Here is an 18,393-nt window from a genome sequence, read left to right as displayed (position 1 = left end):
GCCATTTGCTACAACATGGATGGTACTTACAGGCATTATGTGAAGTGAAATAAGTCAGACAGAGAAAGATAAGTACCATATGTTCTCACTTATATGTGAAATTTTTAAAAAAAGAAAAAGAAAACAAACTCATAGATACAGAGAACAGATTGGTGGTTGAGAACAGGGGGTGAGCAAAATGAGTGAAGGGATTCAAAAGATGTATTTCAGTTTAAAAATAAAATAAATAATTCCCAGTGACTATAGCTGATAATATTGTATTGCATATTTGAGAGCTCTAACAGAGTAAATCTTAAAAATTCTCATCACAAGAAAAAAATTCTGTAACCATGTGTGGCCACGGATGTTAGCTAGACTAGGGTGATCGTTTCACAATATATAAAAGTAGTGAGTCCCTTTGCTGTACACCTGAAACCAATATTATGTTGTAGGTCAGTTATACCTCAATAAAACAGAAGGAAATTCCACAGATTTGTCCAAGCTATCCCAGCAAAACATGAAAATCCATTGCATTCCAAAAAAAAATTAATAACTTACACGACATTCCATAGCCCACCTCAGAAGGACATTTCAATGTTTAACAACTCTCCCCATCAGACTGTAAGGAAAGCAATTCTGACCCGCAGTCAAAGACATGGGCATGCGTTTCCAGATAGCTAAATAGTCTGTAAGTTAAAAGAGAACACTCAGCCAATGCTCAAAACTGGAAGTTGAAGAGAATACTAAGAAATGGCAACAAGACTAAGACACCATGGGGAAGAGGAGCTCTTCCAAGAATTGTTTAATCCATTACACTCATGCCCACCTATTTGAATACATTCAGAACCTAATGTGATCATGCCCTGATCTTCCTTTACATTTTAATTAAGATTAGTTGAGCATGTAAATGAGTTTTGAGCATAATATCCGAGGGTGAACAAGACTGTTAAGAATCAGAATAGGTCCATCAGAAAAGGAAAAGTGAGGAAAGGCAATCCTTGGGGAGTCTTGATCCTCAAGGTAAGGGCACCAGAAGGTGATTAAGGTTAGTGGCATTAAGAAGTCAGCTGGGAGGACTTTCCGTTTAGATCCTTCCTTGGAAGGGTGCCCAATCATGATGAAGGCAAGGAAATGCTGCAAGTGTGAGCAGAACTTTAATATCAACACTGTTTTCTTTCTCAGTTCTAATCGGCTGTCCGCCTATTTCCGCATCTGAGTATCATGCCTTTAAAACAATGAAAAACCTAGTGACACCGTCTTGACTCATAATTACCTTGATAACTAGGATATCCCTGTATTATATTTTGCCTGACTTGTGTAAAACTTGTCATTCACCACTTGGTAATATTTTTTTATTTTAATTTTTAAATTTTTTTATTGAAGTATAGTTGATTTATACTCTTGTGCTAGTTTCTGGTGCACAGCATAGTAATTCAGTTATACATATATATATATTCTTTTTTGTGTTCTTTTTCATTATAGGTTATCACAAGCTATTGAATACAGTTCCCTGTGCTCTACAGTATGACCCTGTTATATACTTCACAAACTTTTGATTCATTTTCATCCCTGTTTATTCTGTTCTTCACGTTTCCTTGTATATTGTGTTTAAGTGAATGTATGTGTGTATAAAATGATTATAGGTATATACATGCAATCTAAAACTGAGTCTTATCCTAGTGGTTTAAAGTTAGGCAAACTCAACCTTAGGTACCAGGTCTGCAGACTAATAAACTGAAATATTTTCACTGTCACACTTTGTCTTCAAACTAAATATCCTTAATTTTTCAGGATTTTCCTCCAAAGTCATTATTTCCTACCATCAATAGAAATGCAAGCTTCATAAAAGATCTATCTGTAAGTCACAGGCTCCTCTATCTGCAGATCAGCATCATCGTAGGCCATTTATTTCTAAAAATAACTTCAGTTAATATTTATTTTATTCATCATCTTAGGTAGAGGGCTAAGGTGTAATGCTCAGAACCCAAACTCTGCAATCTGCAGAGAACTGATTTTGTATCCATACAATTGCTTCCTGCAGTGGACTGCCAGAGGACAGCCATGGGAATTTCAATGACCGAGTTACCCGGGAAAGCAGGCTTATTTTTAGTAGTGGGGAGGTTGTAGGGGTTGGTGCGGGAAATGTTGATTTAATTTATTTTATTGCCTGCGAATCTGTTTTGGAAAGGAGAAGCACAAGTTGATTAATTAGCAAATTCAGTAAATTGTTTACCCAGTTGTGTGAATCAGTGTTTCCCTGAATTTAGTTTAGCTTCATTTTCTGCGTTCAAATCTATCCACTAGGTAAGACGTTAAAAGCAAAAGCCCTCCCATCCTCCGGCTCTGGCAAATATCTTTTCACATGTTAATTTGATCTTTTTGTGATTGGAGGCAGATAGAGTTCACAATTCCACCCTCTCCTCTTCCATCCCGCCAGCCCCAGCATATGGATAACACACATAGAGATGACAGAAAATTACAGATAATAGAAAATTGACTGCATTGCTCTATCTTCCTTTTTATGCTTCTCAGTTGTTAGCATTTGTCTTTTCCTGCTGACTTTAGTTTTAAATTTTATTTCTAGCCGATATTACAACCTAAAGGGAAGTAAGACACTTTCTCTATTAATGACAGCATATTTTAAGATTATCAGAAAAGAATTACTAGAACAAATTGCCTTATTAAAAAAAAAACAGTTGTTAAATTTCTCAAAATTTTGCTATCTTTTCCTTCTTCGTTCTCTTAATGACCTGTCTTTCTTAGGAAGTTCCTTTCATCTGACTTGCTCCACAAAATCGTTCCTGATTCATTTGTTACTAAGATTTACAAAAGTACAGCTGTTCAAACAAACCTCTGAAAGCCTATGAAAGCCTGGGAAAATTGGGAAAGATAATCAAATTAAAATTCCAGCTATACATTCTTTTAACAAAGTGTACACGATTTTGATTTTTTTTATGTTGAAAACATACGTATTAAAATAAAAAGGGCAAGCTCTGTAGCATCATAGACTACATTTTTCCATTTAATGACCTGGATGACATGTTCAGAAAGAGAAAAACGTATTAATTTAGTAACAATCAAATGTGCTTTTCTAGAAATCAAAAAAAAAAATTTTTAATTAAAAAAAAACTTGAAGATCCAAGAGAACAGGGCCTCAAGAACCTAGCAGTTGGGGACAACTGGACATTATTTGGCTCAAAGTGACAAGCATAAAATATGAGTGCTGGTGACCTGGACACAAGAGTGTTGGGTGGCTTCTGATAAACACCAGACATCATTGATTTTCAGCTAAAGGTGGAACTAGCTGTGCTTTAAATTCAGGGGCTGCAAAAATCACCTTCTCTAAGGAAGTTTACATAGCTCTAATTCTCTGAAAATAAAAAAGACTACAGGATCACAGTCTCCCTCAAACTACCGAGGCATCCGCTACTGGCCTGGAAATTTAAAAGCAGAGAGAAAACTCAAAATGGGAGTGCATCATGCTTCTGATTAATTCCTCTCATCTCCAACGCACCTACTCATTGCCTGAGCAAGCAGAGAATGCAGAGGCTTCCTAGATCAGTTCTGATAGTTTTTGAATTACACTGAAATTACCAACCCACCCCCTCATAGATAAATATTATGTTTCCCAGATCAAGAAAGAGCATCCTCTTCTTGCTGCCCAAGACCCGCCCCCGCTACCTCCAGTCAGTCGCCAAGTCCCACTTAAAATCTACCTCCTGAACCTCTCTACACTCCTGCAGCCTCTCCCCCAGTTAGGGCTACTGCTATCTCCCATCCAGATTGAGCAGAAACCTCGAAACTGGTTTATCTTTAACTTTGCCTTACTCCACCCACTCTTCACGCCAGCTAAACTGATCCTTCTAGGAAGCAAATCTCCTATCGGCATTAGGAAGAATTCCAGACCCCTGGACATAGTTCAAACCATGATTGGGCTCTGAACAAAGCTTCAGCTCAACCTCTCTGCTTCCACTTCACACTCCAGAGTACAGCCAGGCTGCATGCTTTTCATCCTCCACACACACTCACACACACACTCTTTCTCACCCTGGACTTGGCACATACGGCACCATCCTCGCTGTGCCATCCTCCCTCTCCCTCTTAAAGTTTAACCTATAAGAGTAACACTTAGTAGGTGTTCAATAAATACTTGTTATTGGATAAAGGAATGAACCAGATGATGCTATGAGGTATATGACAAAGTGGCTTTTTTTAACATTAAAATTACTTCTCAGACTCTGAACAGGGGACAGAACATGGAAATCCAGTTATGCAGGTTACACTGGCGCTGGGTCTAAAGTAATTTCCTTGTCCCATCATGCGCAAGATGACCTAGATGCAGTATTCGACTGTTCTCTGTTGCTTCTATTTCATCGACACCACGGGCCACTACCCTTTGACGTCAGGCGGATGCATAGCCAGCTGAGAAAGGGCAGCAAGGATTACGCCATTAGTCTAACTCAGATCCCGAGTCAAAGTGCTGAAATGAGAAACACTTAAAGTTCTCCCTTACTTCTCTTCATTCTAATCAAACAAATAAACAAGCAAATGTATATTCAAGAGGACCCTCCCTCCCACATACACACACATGCTCTAAAGTGATTTTGTGGTAATTTGGCAATCACCTTGCCTGACCCTGAATTTTGCTTAAGCTTCCTTGATCATTCGTTGGAGTGTGATGAAATAGTTCCTCTGGCCAATTACAGTCCCTATTTACTATTTACCCCAGGCAAGAACTGAGATCTGAGTGTAGATGTTTACTCTAAAAAAAGCTGATAGTCAGAACCAGCTTTTACCCATTCAGAAGCACCCAGTGGCTACAACAGAAAATCCAAACTACTCTGCGTGGGAAAGCTGTGGGGGAGAGGGGCTGGTGCTTAAAACCACTCACAGAATCTACACACCACCCTTCTATCTCATCCCAGCTATGCCTGGGCCCAACCTACACTCCAGGAGTACTACCCAGAGAATCTTCCTCTGTGCTTTGCCCTGGCTCTTCCCTCCACTTGGAATGTCACCATTCCAGTCACATTCCTCACCCTGTCCTGTGCCTGGCACCCCCAAGCAGAATCAGGTAGTCTCTCTGGCCTTCCTTCCTTCCTTCTCTCAAGCTACTTAACACATTAGATATTGCAAAGACCACTCATGGATCTGTCTCCCTTACCAAGTTGAGAACAGATTAGAAGCAGATACGGTATCTTACCCATACTGATATCCTCGGTGTATAAAATAATCCCCAGTACACGGTAGTCAATGAATGGTAATTTAATGAATGAATCTGCTTCATTCATACAACAAAATTATCAGAACCTGACTGTAGCTCCATCCATCTCAAGTCTATACGTCATAAATATCAATGGAAAACCAAACACGTAAGGGCGACCATTTACTTGCTGTGCAAATCCAGGGTCAGTTACAAGACTAACTGTCATAGCTACAAGCAAACAGCTCAGCCTCTGACAACATAACTTTGAATTGTGGTTCCAAATTGATCAGCAGTTGGAAACAATTCAAAAGAGAATGTTGAGAGGTTTTAAGAGATACTGACTGGCCTTTTTATGATACACTCAGCCCCTGTTCACTGGATACCAGCAATCGGCTTGGCTTGCCTCACTTGGGAAAGGACTGTCGCATGGTGTGAGAGAAGCTCCCTGACCTTAACCTAAGGACGTTTCAATCTGGTAGGCAAACTAAGGCAACCAGAAGCCATTCTGTACAGATGTTAGGTGTGCGGTATACACAGGGGGATTATGGGCATTTACAGGAAGATGAAGACATGTTTTTGGTTTTGTGGCCTTTTACTGTTCATTGCTGGAAGGATGGTAGGTGTGGTCTGAGAGCACAGTTTGGGCTCCTTTTAGACCAGAGTTGTTAAGCTGCAGTTCCCTCCAGAGCAATTTGGGAGCTGGAGGGTGACGGTGCTTCCGCCATGAGGAGGGAGGAGGGCAGGAGGGCAGGGAGGGTCTCACAACTCTTCTAGGTTTTTCTCCCATGCGGGGTGCTGTGTCATTGAGATGCTTTGACAGAAAAGAGTTGAAATCCAATAAGCTTCGAGTTGAAACTGACCTCAAACTCATCTCCTCCCAGAAGAGACCCAGTGAACACTGGCCTCTTCCACTCCCAGAGCCAGGCACTCAGTCACATAGAGGAGCTCCCTGAACATACATCACAGGGCCATGGTCCCTGCCTTTAAGGATCTCCATCTTTCATTCTCAAGGTCTAATGTCATTATAAAGATTTACTTTTATTTGTCTTCAGTGTGTTTGTTATTGGAAATCCTCTGGTTGAGTATATAGTCTAAGGTTTTTTAAGCTAATTAATTTACTAATAAGTCATTAATTATGCTTCCAAATATTTCTCTAGTCTCATTTCCACCAGCCAGCATCCCCAGGAGACACATTCTCAAAGTCAAGTTCTTTCTCTGCCACACTCTCTGTGAGTTTGGCTGAGAACGCATTCACTTGAAATCTAGAAATCTCCAAATCTCCTGCTAGGTCTCATATAGACTCAAAAGTCCACCTTTCCCTGGGAATCACACAAATAGCCAGTGCCCAAAGCCAAGTACATTCAAAATGACTGTAGATAACTCAGAACAAAGGATTCATAACCAAGAGTTCAGGGATGAATCCATCATTTGAAATTGTATGAGAAAATCTTATGTGCGTGAATATACGGATTTTTTTCTTGGGGCAAGTTTCCATTGCTTTTAAGAAATTCTCAGAGGGGCCTGTGATATACCCGCACACACACTCCTAAATTCATGAAATCCTGACAGTTTCAATAAAGAAAACATTTTTGTATACAAATACCACACAATTTCCATTTGTCTAATAAAATGTGTCAAAATTTTTCCCATGCCTTTTCATTTAAAATCTGATTTAAATACCCAAATTAGCAGACACACCCGTATTACCCATATTAGTCAGAACACAAAAATCGTAGGCGACAAGGCAGCAAAAAAAAAGAGCAAAGGCCCCCAAATTCTTTATGCCTGAAAAACTTGAATCAGGAAACACATAAGCAAAACAGAAAGTAGGTCATTGTCACATGACTTCAGAAACACACAGCAACATTTTATTGTTACTGACCTATAAATCACCCTCCAGTTCTGAATTTCATCACCACCATCCAAAAGGTTACTGACCACCTCAACGTTCCTCAAACACTACATCACGGCTACTGTGTCTGCCACCTCACCTCCTAAGACACTGGGAAACAACATTAAGAACAAAATACCTACATTTTATTCTGAAAATGAACAATAAAGTGGTAGGAGATTCTATAGAAAGAAGTGTTTGTTTTAAATATACTTAATATATAAGGCTAAAATAGGTCTTTCCCTACAACAGAATTTATACGGCTTAGGGTGCCTCCAAATAGGAATATGTATGCAAAGGGCTCATTTTGAATTTGTCCTGCATTTGGATCAGACATAACCAGTGGAGATTTATTGGCTTTCATGGCTAGAGTTCTCCGACATCCTCTTCGGAACGGATCCAGATGGAAATGTCTCTCTTCTGGTTCTCGGTTATTTGCTGCTGCAGTTTCCATCTGCGATGCTAAGACCCATCCTTGCTTGTATCCTGGACACCAAGCAACCTGCATTTCTTCACACGCCCTGGTTTCTTCTTAACAGCTCCACGTGGGGCTCGCCCGCTTGCCTCAAACTCATCCAACACGTCTTTCTGATTATTTATGTTGGTGACAAACTCTTTCTCACCAACTATCCAGGGTCACTATTCAAAAGCGCTTGATTTGAAAAAGCATTCCGTTTCCCATCCAATATTTTGGTGGCTCTACAGCTCCCCCGCTTCAGCTCTGCCATATTAGCACACTGTGGAACAGAACTGAATTCTTACACTTTGTCTGAAATTGTCTTTAATGCTTGTACTTCTTGGGTATGTGTTCTCCAGTCTAAAGATCACTAATATCAGTAACAACCCTGAAAAAATGAGCACTTTTAAACAAGCTGAGCACTTATATCACAAAAAGGATGCGATACCAGATCTGCCATCTATGATCAGTGGGCCGTCTGAGTGAGTCTCCTAACCTTTCTGAACCTCACTTTTCTAGTCTGTAAAATGGGGAGAATACCACCTTCCTCACCAGGTTGTAAGGATGAAATATGATATTGTATATGAAGCTTAGCAGAGACACTGGTTGCCCCAAAGCCAGTACTCATGTAAGTATCAAGTATTTATTTATTTTGAGAGCAAAGTCGTAATTATCTGTGGATAGGAGTGAACGTTAGCATGAGATTGTTGTGCGGTTTTTTTGTTTGTTTGTTTGTTTTGTTTTCAGGGGAATGGAAATCATTTCCATAAGAGCAAGCAAGCATTCCTGTTCAAAAACATCAAGGGTATATATTGTGACAAGCCCCGGGTCTGCAGGAGCACTGAACTCTTCTGGCTGACTCCTCCTAATTCTGTTTTTCTTCATCCTCTCAGTGTAAATGAAAATGGCACATAGGAGAATGTAACTGCTACCTAGCAAAGCAACGGCAGCTGACAAGGACCCTAGATGAAGCCTTCGGGTGAAGAGGTTGCTCTGCCCAACCTCCTGAAAAGACTGATTCAGGATTTAAATAGTGGCAGCCATGTGAAAAACACACATGTGGTTTTAAAATATCTGAATTTCATTGTGCAGCTCTTTGTAAAATCCATGCAGACCAAGGAAGCTGACACATTCAATAGAACACATGGGTCTCCCTGGTATCCAAGACCCCTCCAGGTATTTTAAGCACCAGGATCAAATTACGCAAATAAAAACAAACAAAAGCCCACTATCTGTCCATGCTCAGTCTTGCCAGGAAAAAAGAAAACATATTAAAAAAAAAAAGGTCTGCTGTAGGATGATTGTGGAATTATTTAGCCTATTCAGCAAGATTTTTCACTAAGCTACAATGCAATAGATTTATTTTGTCATTGTCCAACACAAACAATTGAAGAAACTCAGCCTAGTGCAAAATCCCCAGGAGAAACAATCTGCAATTTAATTAGTGAATAATGGAAGCAATTTAAATACAATTCCAGGCATTTTTAAAGTGATATTTGAATAGACATCTGCTGTATCTACTAAGTGCTTAGGCAAAGCATAATAATCCCTGCTCTGACGAGAACGCCCAAGGTTATGAACAAGACGGTCTGTTGTTAGGGCAAGACCCATAATTTAAAACAAAACTCCAGAAATCCACCTTCTCTATACCCACCCCATTGCTACCAAATAAAGAGATAGGTAGATAGATCAGGCAGGCAGGCAGGCAGGACGGATGGACTAATCACAGTCTTTTGAAGTGTAGCATAGCGGAAAGAGAAAGGATTTAAAGGCAGTATTCCATTGTGTGTGTGTGTGTGTGTGTGTGTGTGTGTGTGTGTATACCACATCTTCTACTCAGCCATAAAAAAGAGTGAAATAATATCATTTGCAGCAACACGGATGGACCTAGAGATGATCGTACTAAGAGAAGTAAGTCACAAAGAGAAAGACAAATATCACAGGATATCACTTACATGTGGAATCTAAAATATGACTCAAATGAACTTAATTTGCAAAACAGAAACAGACTCACAGACATAGAAAACAAACTCATGGTTACCAAAGGGAAAAAGAGGGTGGAGAGGGACAAATTGGGAGTTTGGGATTAGCAGATACAAACTACTATACATAAAATAAACAACAATGATCTACTGTATAGCACAGAGAACTATATTCAATATCCTGTAATAAACAATAATGGAAAAGAATATGAAAAAGAATATTATATATCTTATACATTCATTTCATATATATACATGTATATAACTGAATCACTTCACTGTACTAGAAACTAGCACAATGTGTAAATCAATTCTATTTCAACAACAACAAAAAAAGAAAAGAAAAATTAAAAAAAAGAAAAGAAAGGATTTAAGGACAATGGCACTAAGCTTGAATTCTGACTCCTTCATTACCTCTCTATGACCACCTCAATTTCTTCACTTATAAAATGGGAATATTAATGTCTACCTCATGTGAGCTTTGAATTGTACTGTCTACCTCATGTGAGCTTTGAATTGTAAGCAAGAATATTTATAATAAAACACCATATAAATGTTAGCTGAAGACACCAAAATGGTGAAGAAAGAGAGGATACAAATCAAGCTGTATCTTCTACCATAAGAATTTTACTATTTCAAGACTCATAGACATAGAATACAGACTTGTGGTTGCCGGGGGGCAGAGGGTGGGAAGGGATAGACTGGGATTTCAACATTGTAGAATAGATAAACAAGATTCTACGGTATAGCACAGGGAAATATACGCAAAATCTTATGGTAGCTCACAGAGAAAAAATGTGACAATGAGTGTGTATATGCCCATGTATGACTGAAGAATTGTGCTGAACACTGGAATTTGACACAATATTGTAAAATGATTATAAATCAATAAAAAATGTTTAAAAAAAGAATAAGATACATGAAGAATATTAAAACATTTTTTTACTATTTCAGCTTTATGGATGTATTTGTATATACAATACATTTTACCATGCAGAGTTTTAGTTCTGCGAGATGAAAATAGATCAGGAGACCGATGGCAGTGATGATAGCAGAATGATGTGAATGTACTTAATGCCAGTGAACTGTAAACTTAAAAAGAGCTATGATGGTAAATTTTATGCAATGTGTGTTTTATGACAATTTTTAAAAATTAATTTTAAATATTTACCATAATATAAACCATCAACAAAACAAGACAACCTCCTGAATTGGAGAAAATGTTTGCAAATGCTATGACTGACAAGAGGTTAATATCCTAAAAAAATATATATATATATATACAACTCAGTATCCAAACACAACTCAGTGTCAAAAAAACAAACAACCCAATTAAACAATAGGCAGGAGACCTGAATAGACGTTTTTCAAAAGAAGACATACAGATGCCAAACAGGCACATGAAAAGATGCTCAACACCCCTAATCACAAGATAAATGCAAATCAAAATCACAATGAGATATCACCTCACACCTATCAGAATGGCTATCATCAAAATATCTACAAATAAAAAAATGTTGGTGAGGATGCAGAGAAAAGGGAACTCTTATACACTGTTGATGGGCATGTAAATTGGTATAGTCACTATGGAAAACAGTATAGAGGTTCCTCAAAAACTTAAAAATAGAACTACCATATGATCCAGCAATTCCACTCCTGGGTATATATCTGAAGAAAACAAAAACATTAATTCAAAAAGATACATGTAACCCAATGTTCATAGCAGCATTATTTACAATAGCCAAGATACAGAAACAATCTGAAGTATCCATCAACAAACGAATGGACAAAGAAGATGTGAGATACAAATATAAATATACACACACACAATGGAATACTACTCAGCCATAAAAAAGTGAAATTTCACCATTTGCAGCAAGACCTGGAGGGTATTATGCTTGATGAAATAAGTCAGACAGAGAAAGACAAATACCGTATGTTATCACTTATATATGGACTCTAAAAAATAAAACAAACAAAAGAATATAACAAAATAAAAACAGACTCACAGATACAGAGAACAAACTAGTGGTTACCAGTGGGAGAGGGAAGGGGGGAGGGGCAAGATAGGGACAGAGAATTAAGAGATACAAACTGCTATGTATAAAATAAATAAGTTATAAGGATATATTGTATGATACAAGGAATATAGCCAATATTTTATAATAACTTTAAATGGAGTATAATCTATAAAAATATTGAATCACTATGTTGTACACCTGAAATTAATATATTGTAAGTCAGCTACACTTCAATTTTTATATATATATAAAATATATAAATATATATATTTACTGTGATATAATCCCTTGGAAGCAAAATAGAAATCCTCTTCCACTAATCTTTACCTTGGTCAGGTGAAGAACCCGAGAACAGGGGCTAAGGATACTAAACATGTGATGCAGTAAGAGCATAATGCACAGTCATGTACAAATTCTAGGACCTTAGCCAAACCGTCAAAAAGGACTTTTTCTTTAACCTTTTGTTAACTGCACACAAAACAAATTTCAAAATAAAGGTACCTGTGTGCTGGATGGGAAGCCCTCAAACTCCTATGTTTTGTACACTTTAAGGGACAGAAATGGCATTTGTACTTATGAGCACTGATGAACACCAATACTTGAAATTATTCAACAATTTATATTTAACAATGTTCAAGAGACTCCCAGCATATGTGGCAATAAGTGTATTAAAAATAAGAAGAACCCACAAAAGAACAAGAATTCACATTAAAGCTCATAATAAAGAGGGAGACTGTGCCATTTAGAGAAGGTCCGAATTACAAAATGGTTCATCATGAAACAGCATTTCTTTACATGTGCTGTGTTTTAAACTAAGGTGCTAATAATGCTGTAAAATAGTTATTGTAACCCAGTTCAATATAGGACATTTCGTGAACACTGAAGTGGGCTATAAAATCCGTTACAATAAAACAATTCACTGAGACACTTTAAAGTTAAACTCAAAGATCTCTTAATCTTAAATTCTATTAGGCATTTCCTAATTTTACATTTTCTTTACGTGAAATTCCAAACTCTCAAAGTCTGTAGGAAAGATTCTGTATTTTAAATTGGATAGAACTCCCTATTCATGGCCTAAATGATCACAAGCTGCAATTTTGTATAATCATTTTTTATAAAAAATGTTTTTCAAAATTTCAAGTGAAATCATATACTAGTAAAGTGTCTGAGCTTCCTATAAAATGAAAATATATTAATAGATAGAGAAATTTACCACAGAAACAAACACAGAAAGCAGGCATGATCAGAATCTGGAGACATTTTCCACCCTGGCACTGATTGTGGCGAGATTCAGAAACACCATTTTGCAATCTACCTCCTGAGTTACGATGTGAGGGCCGGAAGTGAGAGGCCTCCACTAACCTTCACTGATGGCACCTGAGCGAGAAACTACATTATCCTGAGAAAATGGACAACCCGCCAGGCCAGTGACCCAAATTCGCATCTCTCGGGTTTCCTTTTTCCACATCTAATAATAGCATTAGAAACTATCCAGCAAGTAATTTTCAAAGCCCCAGAACCCACCTCCAACAAGGAGAGCCACATAAGGTAGAAAAACAGTAGACAAAGGCAAAAGAGTGATCCTATTTCAAATTAATAAGTAATGCTGAGAGTGGATGGGAGAGGCAGGATGAGAGCCCCACCAAAAAGCTTTCCTTGGACAGCCTTTTTATGTTAAGAGGCCTCAGGACTATTTGCCTTGGTTCCTAATTTTCAAAGCTGCAATGACTTGACCTCAGTCTTACTCCCAACCCCAAATCTGGACCAGAGTGAACATCCATGCAGTACTTGAAAGAGTGAATGAGTCCCACACACAAAAAGACAAACAGCATTTAGTGAACACATTGCCAGGCATCATAAACTGGGCTCATTACAATGCAAATTAAGCTGCCCTGCAGTTTCAGCAAAGAAAGAGAAACTTTGCCAGAGTCCGTGGGGACTGTGAGAAAATTGAGGAATCCAACATCAAGCCAGGACAGATGCCCAGGTTCCAAGTACAGCAGGAAATGAGATGTCTGGAGCTAGATGTGATAAGAGAAAAGAAAACTTTTGCTCCCATCATCTCTCTGCTGGGGCTCCAAGTCCTAGGGCAGGTGCCTGAAAGAAGTTTCCATCTTGCAAAGACTGCTGGGAAAAGGAGGTACACGTGGTCATAAGAATTCAGACCTAGTTAAGTGTTGGCCTTAAGATCTTCAGAATCCTACCACTTTGCAGAAGGCTATCTCTTTGTCCGTAGGAAAACCAGCCTAATAAGCATTTCATTATGCAAAGATTTCTGATGAAATGAAGATTGTTATAAGACTAGGCAGAACTGCATCCCTGCAGGCTCTGTTTCTTGTCCTGGAGAAATGTTTCTTGTCCAAGGATGGATTTGGACCATATGGTTCCTACAGAGTATTGCATGGAGATCTCTGCATTTGAGCAATTGTTTGTAAAAGATCAGAAGCAGAGACACAGATGTCTGGAGAGAAGATACAAAAGCCCCATATTTATGTGCTGATGGAGGAAGGACTACAGGTGACACCTTGAGCAATTTCCTACCTTGAGGAAACTGTACATGCCCTAAGTAATCCAGACTGGAAGCAGACTCCTAAAAAGCGGTTCTTAATCTTCATGCCAGATCATTTTAACGGTCTGATGAAGGCTATGAATCTGTTCCCCAGAAAAAAGCATACACCCACAAAAATTTGTACATAGCTTCACGGTGTTCGTGGATCACTCAAAGCCTGTGTCCATAAAGCTAAAAACGTGTGGACCACTGGATTATGGGGTTGTCTGGCTAGGGCTACAGGTTAAGGTAATAGCACTTTGGGTAAGCTGGGATGTTTCCTTCGATGGAACTGAGTATTTTTTCCACAGGCATGCCAGGAAGAGGTAGATCCTGAGACGGGAAATAAAGAAAGGAAGGTCTTAGGCGAGAAAGAAACTCCCTTTTTTCTCTAATTCTAGTGAGACTTTGGCCTGGACTCTCAGGGGTATAGATGTACTTACAGGTACCCCAGAATGGTGAAGGATACTGACCTCCACTCCCACGGAAGACAGCTAGAGCCCGGGAGCACATCAACCCTAAAATAGCACCTTGTGGATGACCCAGACCTCTGGCTCCCATGACAGCCATGGCTCACAGCTAACTCTAAGTTATCCTCTGTGCTCCGGTTAGCCTCAACTTTCATCAAGTCACATCAAATGTCATAGCCTCAATTCAGAAATTGTTGAGGAGCAATGGGAGGGGTCTCTGTCCAAGCTCGGACCAGAGTGACAAGGGGAGGGCATGCCCTATTTGAACCCAGCACAGTGATGGTGGCTGTACACTATGAGCCTGTGAGCAGCAATGGGGCCAAGAGTCGAAGGCAGGTGATGGGAGATGGGCGAGAAAGAGTCAGACAGACATAAAAACCTGTGAGTTCTTACATCCTTCCTCTGGAGGATGAAGGAGACAAAAAATTCTCCACAGAGGAGGCAAAGGGCCTTCTGTTCCCAGGGTGGGCTACAAGCCAGTGGGTCTCGGGTTGACCTGTGAATGTGATGCCACCTTCTATCAGAATGGGGGCCATTGAAACACGTGCAATAGGAAAGCTGGAGGAAAAGAAAGATCAAAGATCACATCAAAAAGTAAACAGAAAACTAAAAAGGATTAGAATAAATAAAGGAATCTAAGGGCTAGATTCTGTGGGGGGAAATGTACAGCTCTAATTAAAGAAAAACAGAAAACACAAATAAAATTAGAAATAACTATGTGTTTAAATTTTTATTAAGTAGAGTATCTAACATATAATTTCATGGCAACATTTTATTCGTCTTTTTTCCAGCTTTACCAATATACCATTGACACATAATTTGTGTAAATTTAACACAGTATGATTTGATACTGATACAGATCGCAAAATGATTCATGGTAAAATTTAAAATCTTAATGTACCTGATGGTTTTCTGCATAGATTTGAATTCTCAAAAGCAAGATAAATAGAAGAAATTAAAAAATGTGTCAAGTAGTTTACACCAAGAAAAAGACTCAGTGCCCATTTGGTTTTTTATTGGCCAATTATTTTAAATTTCAAGGACCAGTAATTTCCATGCTATATGATCTGCTACAGAACATTAAAAAAAGGAATTCTCTAAAAAGATGCAACAGCAACACATAATTTATACCTATACCTATAAAACAGAATGAAATAAAAATAGAACTAGTAATATGAAGGGTAAGACCATGCTTTTGTGCCTTTCAGTTGCCTAGTAACTATTATAATTTAAATTAAGATTATGGGATGCAACTTTAAAAAAAAAATCTCCAAACATACCGATCCTAATATCAAATTTCTTAATCTCTCCTAAATCTATCTTATGTGGTTAGTGTAGTTGAGATACATAGAGTAACTGAACTGTAGTAACTGTATTTCTACATCCTTCTATCCTTTTACTTTGTGCAACTCTGGAATGTGTATTTGGTTCCAAAGTCTTTGATAAAACGCTTTGCCATTCAATATTCTAAGTGTAAATAAACCACTGCATCACGTATTGATTTTATTTCAGACGCAGTTTCTCCAATGCCTTAAGAATATAAAGTCTATATTACATGTCATTCTCTTAAAGATCATTTTCTTGGAGAGGAAAAGCAGTCAAAAGCGTGATGGATTTTCTTCTTTTGATGGATATAGGGAAACTTACAGTGTAACAACCACTATGATAGATCTATACAGCTGAAGCATTCTCAAGTGGAAGAAATAATAATGGAACATGAGATCTGGCCTCACTGTGGTTATAACAAGGCTTGGATTGGCAGAGGCTAGGCTGAAAAAACAACCCTGTGTCTGATAACCTGATTTCTGTCTCGTATTTTAATGGCTTAGACTTTAGTTCCCATCAATGTTACAAATTCCACCTAAATTCTAAAAGAAAGAGTCATGCAATTTAAAGCTAGAAAGAATCTTCAACACCTCTCCTGATTTTACAGATCAGAAAACTGAGGCCCGAGAGACTAACTACTTCTATTTTGTCTCCTGAATTTATCAGGGCCATAAACGACATCGAGTGGTGGTTATAAAAATGCTTAGAACTTTCCATCTCCTCCACGCCGTCTGCATTAGACCAAAAAAGCGGAACAACTGGTAAAGGGACCCACAAATCATGCAGTTTCAAAATACAGCAGCATATACACCACAGGCAAGAAATACACCCTAGTTTCACCTTATTAATAATTTAGGGCTTAATTCAGAAAGAGTTTAGATCCAACCCCTCCAAGAAACCTTTATGGGCTTCTGACAAAGCTGATACTATGATCTAAATTATTTATCCGCTCTCACCAGCTCAGCATCAGTGGGCTTTGTAGGCAGAAAGGAAGGTGACAGTTGGAAAAGCGGGGAGGCACATGCTTACCCTGAACTCTCCCCTGATGTCTGCGGAGGCCAACAAGCTGATTTCTAAACACCTGTTCTCGGACCCAGGAGACGGCCTCCTGACCTCACAGAGAAATACCTACCCTTCCAAGGCAAGCCTTCCACTTGCTTCAGAAAGAAAGAATTATTAACTCACCATGTTAATGGAACATGCTCTTGTAGCCTTATTTTTCACATTTTCAACTCTGGATATTATGTAACTGCAAACCTCAGTGTCTCGTCAATTATTAGATGAGGTTACAAAAAAAAATTTTTTTTAAGCACACAAGGCCTTTATCACACAAAACAGTTGAAGACAAAAGCTGCGAACCAGATCTTAAACAAATCTATCAGAATGCCAGGGCCTTGCTTAATTCACCTTCATTATCAGAAAGATTTATAGGAAATCTGGAGTAAAAATGAATGAAAAGCCACAAAAGGGAAAGAGCTTATTCAAAAATGATATATTGTGCTTCACAAGAACATTTACATATGTGGTATTAAAATATGTCCCTCCTATTCACAACATACACGATGTAAATTTAGCAAGTTAGCAGTAAAAGACTCTCTTAAAAAACGAATGTGTATCACACATATAGACACGCACAAGTCAAAAGAATTAGGTAGAAGTCTCTAGAATTTAAAATATGGTTTTTCCATAAAAATGAAGAGGGGGTTTCCTTGACATCACAGGGTCCTCTCAGCCTGCTATTTTTGCTAATGTAAATTTTCAGCCTTTCTGGTCACCCACTCTTGCTATGTGCCAGACCACTAAGAACACACGATCCAGTGCAACCTACCTCCCAGTGTTCAAGCTGTTTTAATAATAAAACACAGGGTGGGGGTGGGCTGGTGGAGGTAGAAGGTGAAAGCAAAGAGCAGAAGGAGGAGAGGGAGGAAGAGGAAACAGAGCAGGAGGCAACAGAGGGAGAAGTGAGGGAGAGAGGGGTGCTTTGTTCAAACTCAGAAGATGGAGAGGTGGGCTAGAGGGTGAATCCCAACCAAAGGGGAGGAAGGTGAGAGGAAAGAAGCCCAGTGAGGCTGGCTCCTGGGGCAGATCAGTACCAAGGGAGGAGGCCGGCTTCAGTCCACATTGGATGCTACCCTACAACTGATTCAGCCATTCGAGAGTCTGGGTGGTGGGTGAGCATTACCCATCACAACACGAACAGCCAGCGCTGGTAACATACCTTCGTACGCCTGGCCGGTTTTGAAGTGGTTTGCATGTGTTCACTCATCTAAAACCCACAAGAACCCAAGAGGTAGGTACCATAATTATGCTCATTTTACATAGCCCCTGGGCACTCAGAGGCCAGGTAACCACCTAAGGCCACACAGCTCCTGAGGACTTTAAGATGTTTCAACAGGGGCAGTCTGGAAGGGTGAGGTGAGTGGTTTTCAGTTTTACAATGAGAAAGCCTCAGCAGTGTCCCAGGGGTGGGAACCCACATGAAAACATGATGAAGGCAGAATCAACTGATTCAC

General features: G+C 39.0%; 1 pseudogene; it reads right to left on the bottom strand.

The window, feature by feature from the left end:
* Positions 1–392: 392 nt before the first annotated feature.
* Positions 393–18,393, bottom strand: part of LOC105089195 (uncharacterized) — a 56,499-nt pseudogene continuing 38,498 nt past the window's right edge.

This window comes from Camelus dromedarius, chromosome 19 (assembly GCF_036321535.1).
Source record: "Camelus dromedarius isolate mCamDro1 chromosome 19, mCamDro1.pat, whole genome shotgun sequence".
In the NCBI taxonomy this organism is placed as follows: Eukaryota; Metazoa; Chordata; class Mammalia; order Artiodactyla; family Camelidae; genus Camelus; species Camelus dromedarius.
The sequence above is the reverse complement of the archived record's forward strand: the minus strand, read 5'-3'. Positions and strand labels throughout refer to the sequence as shown.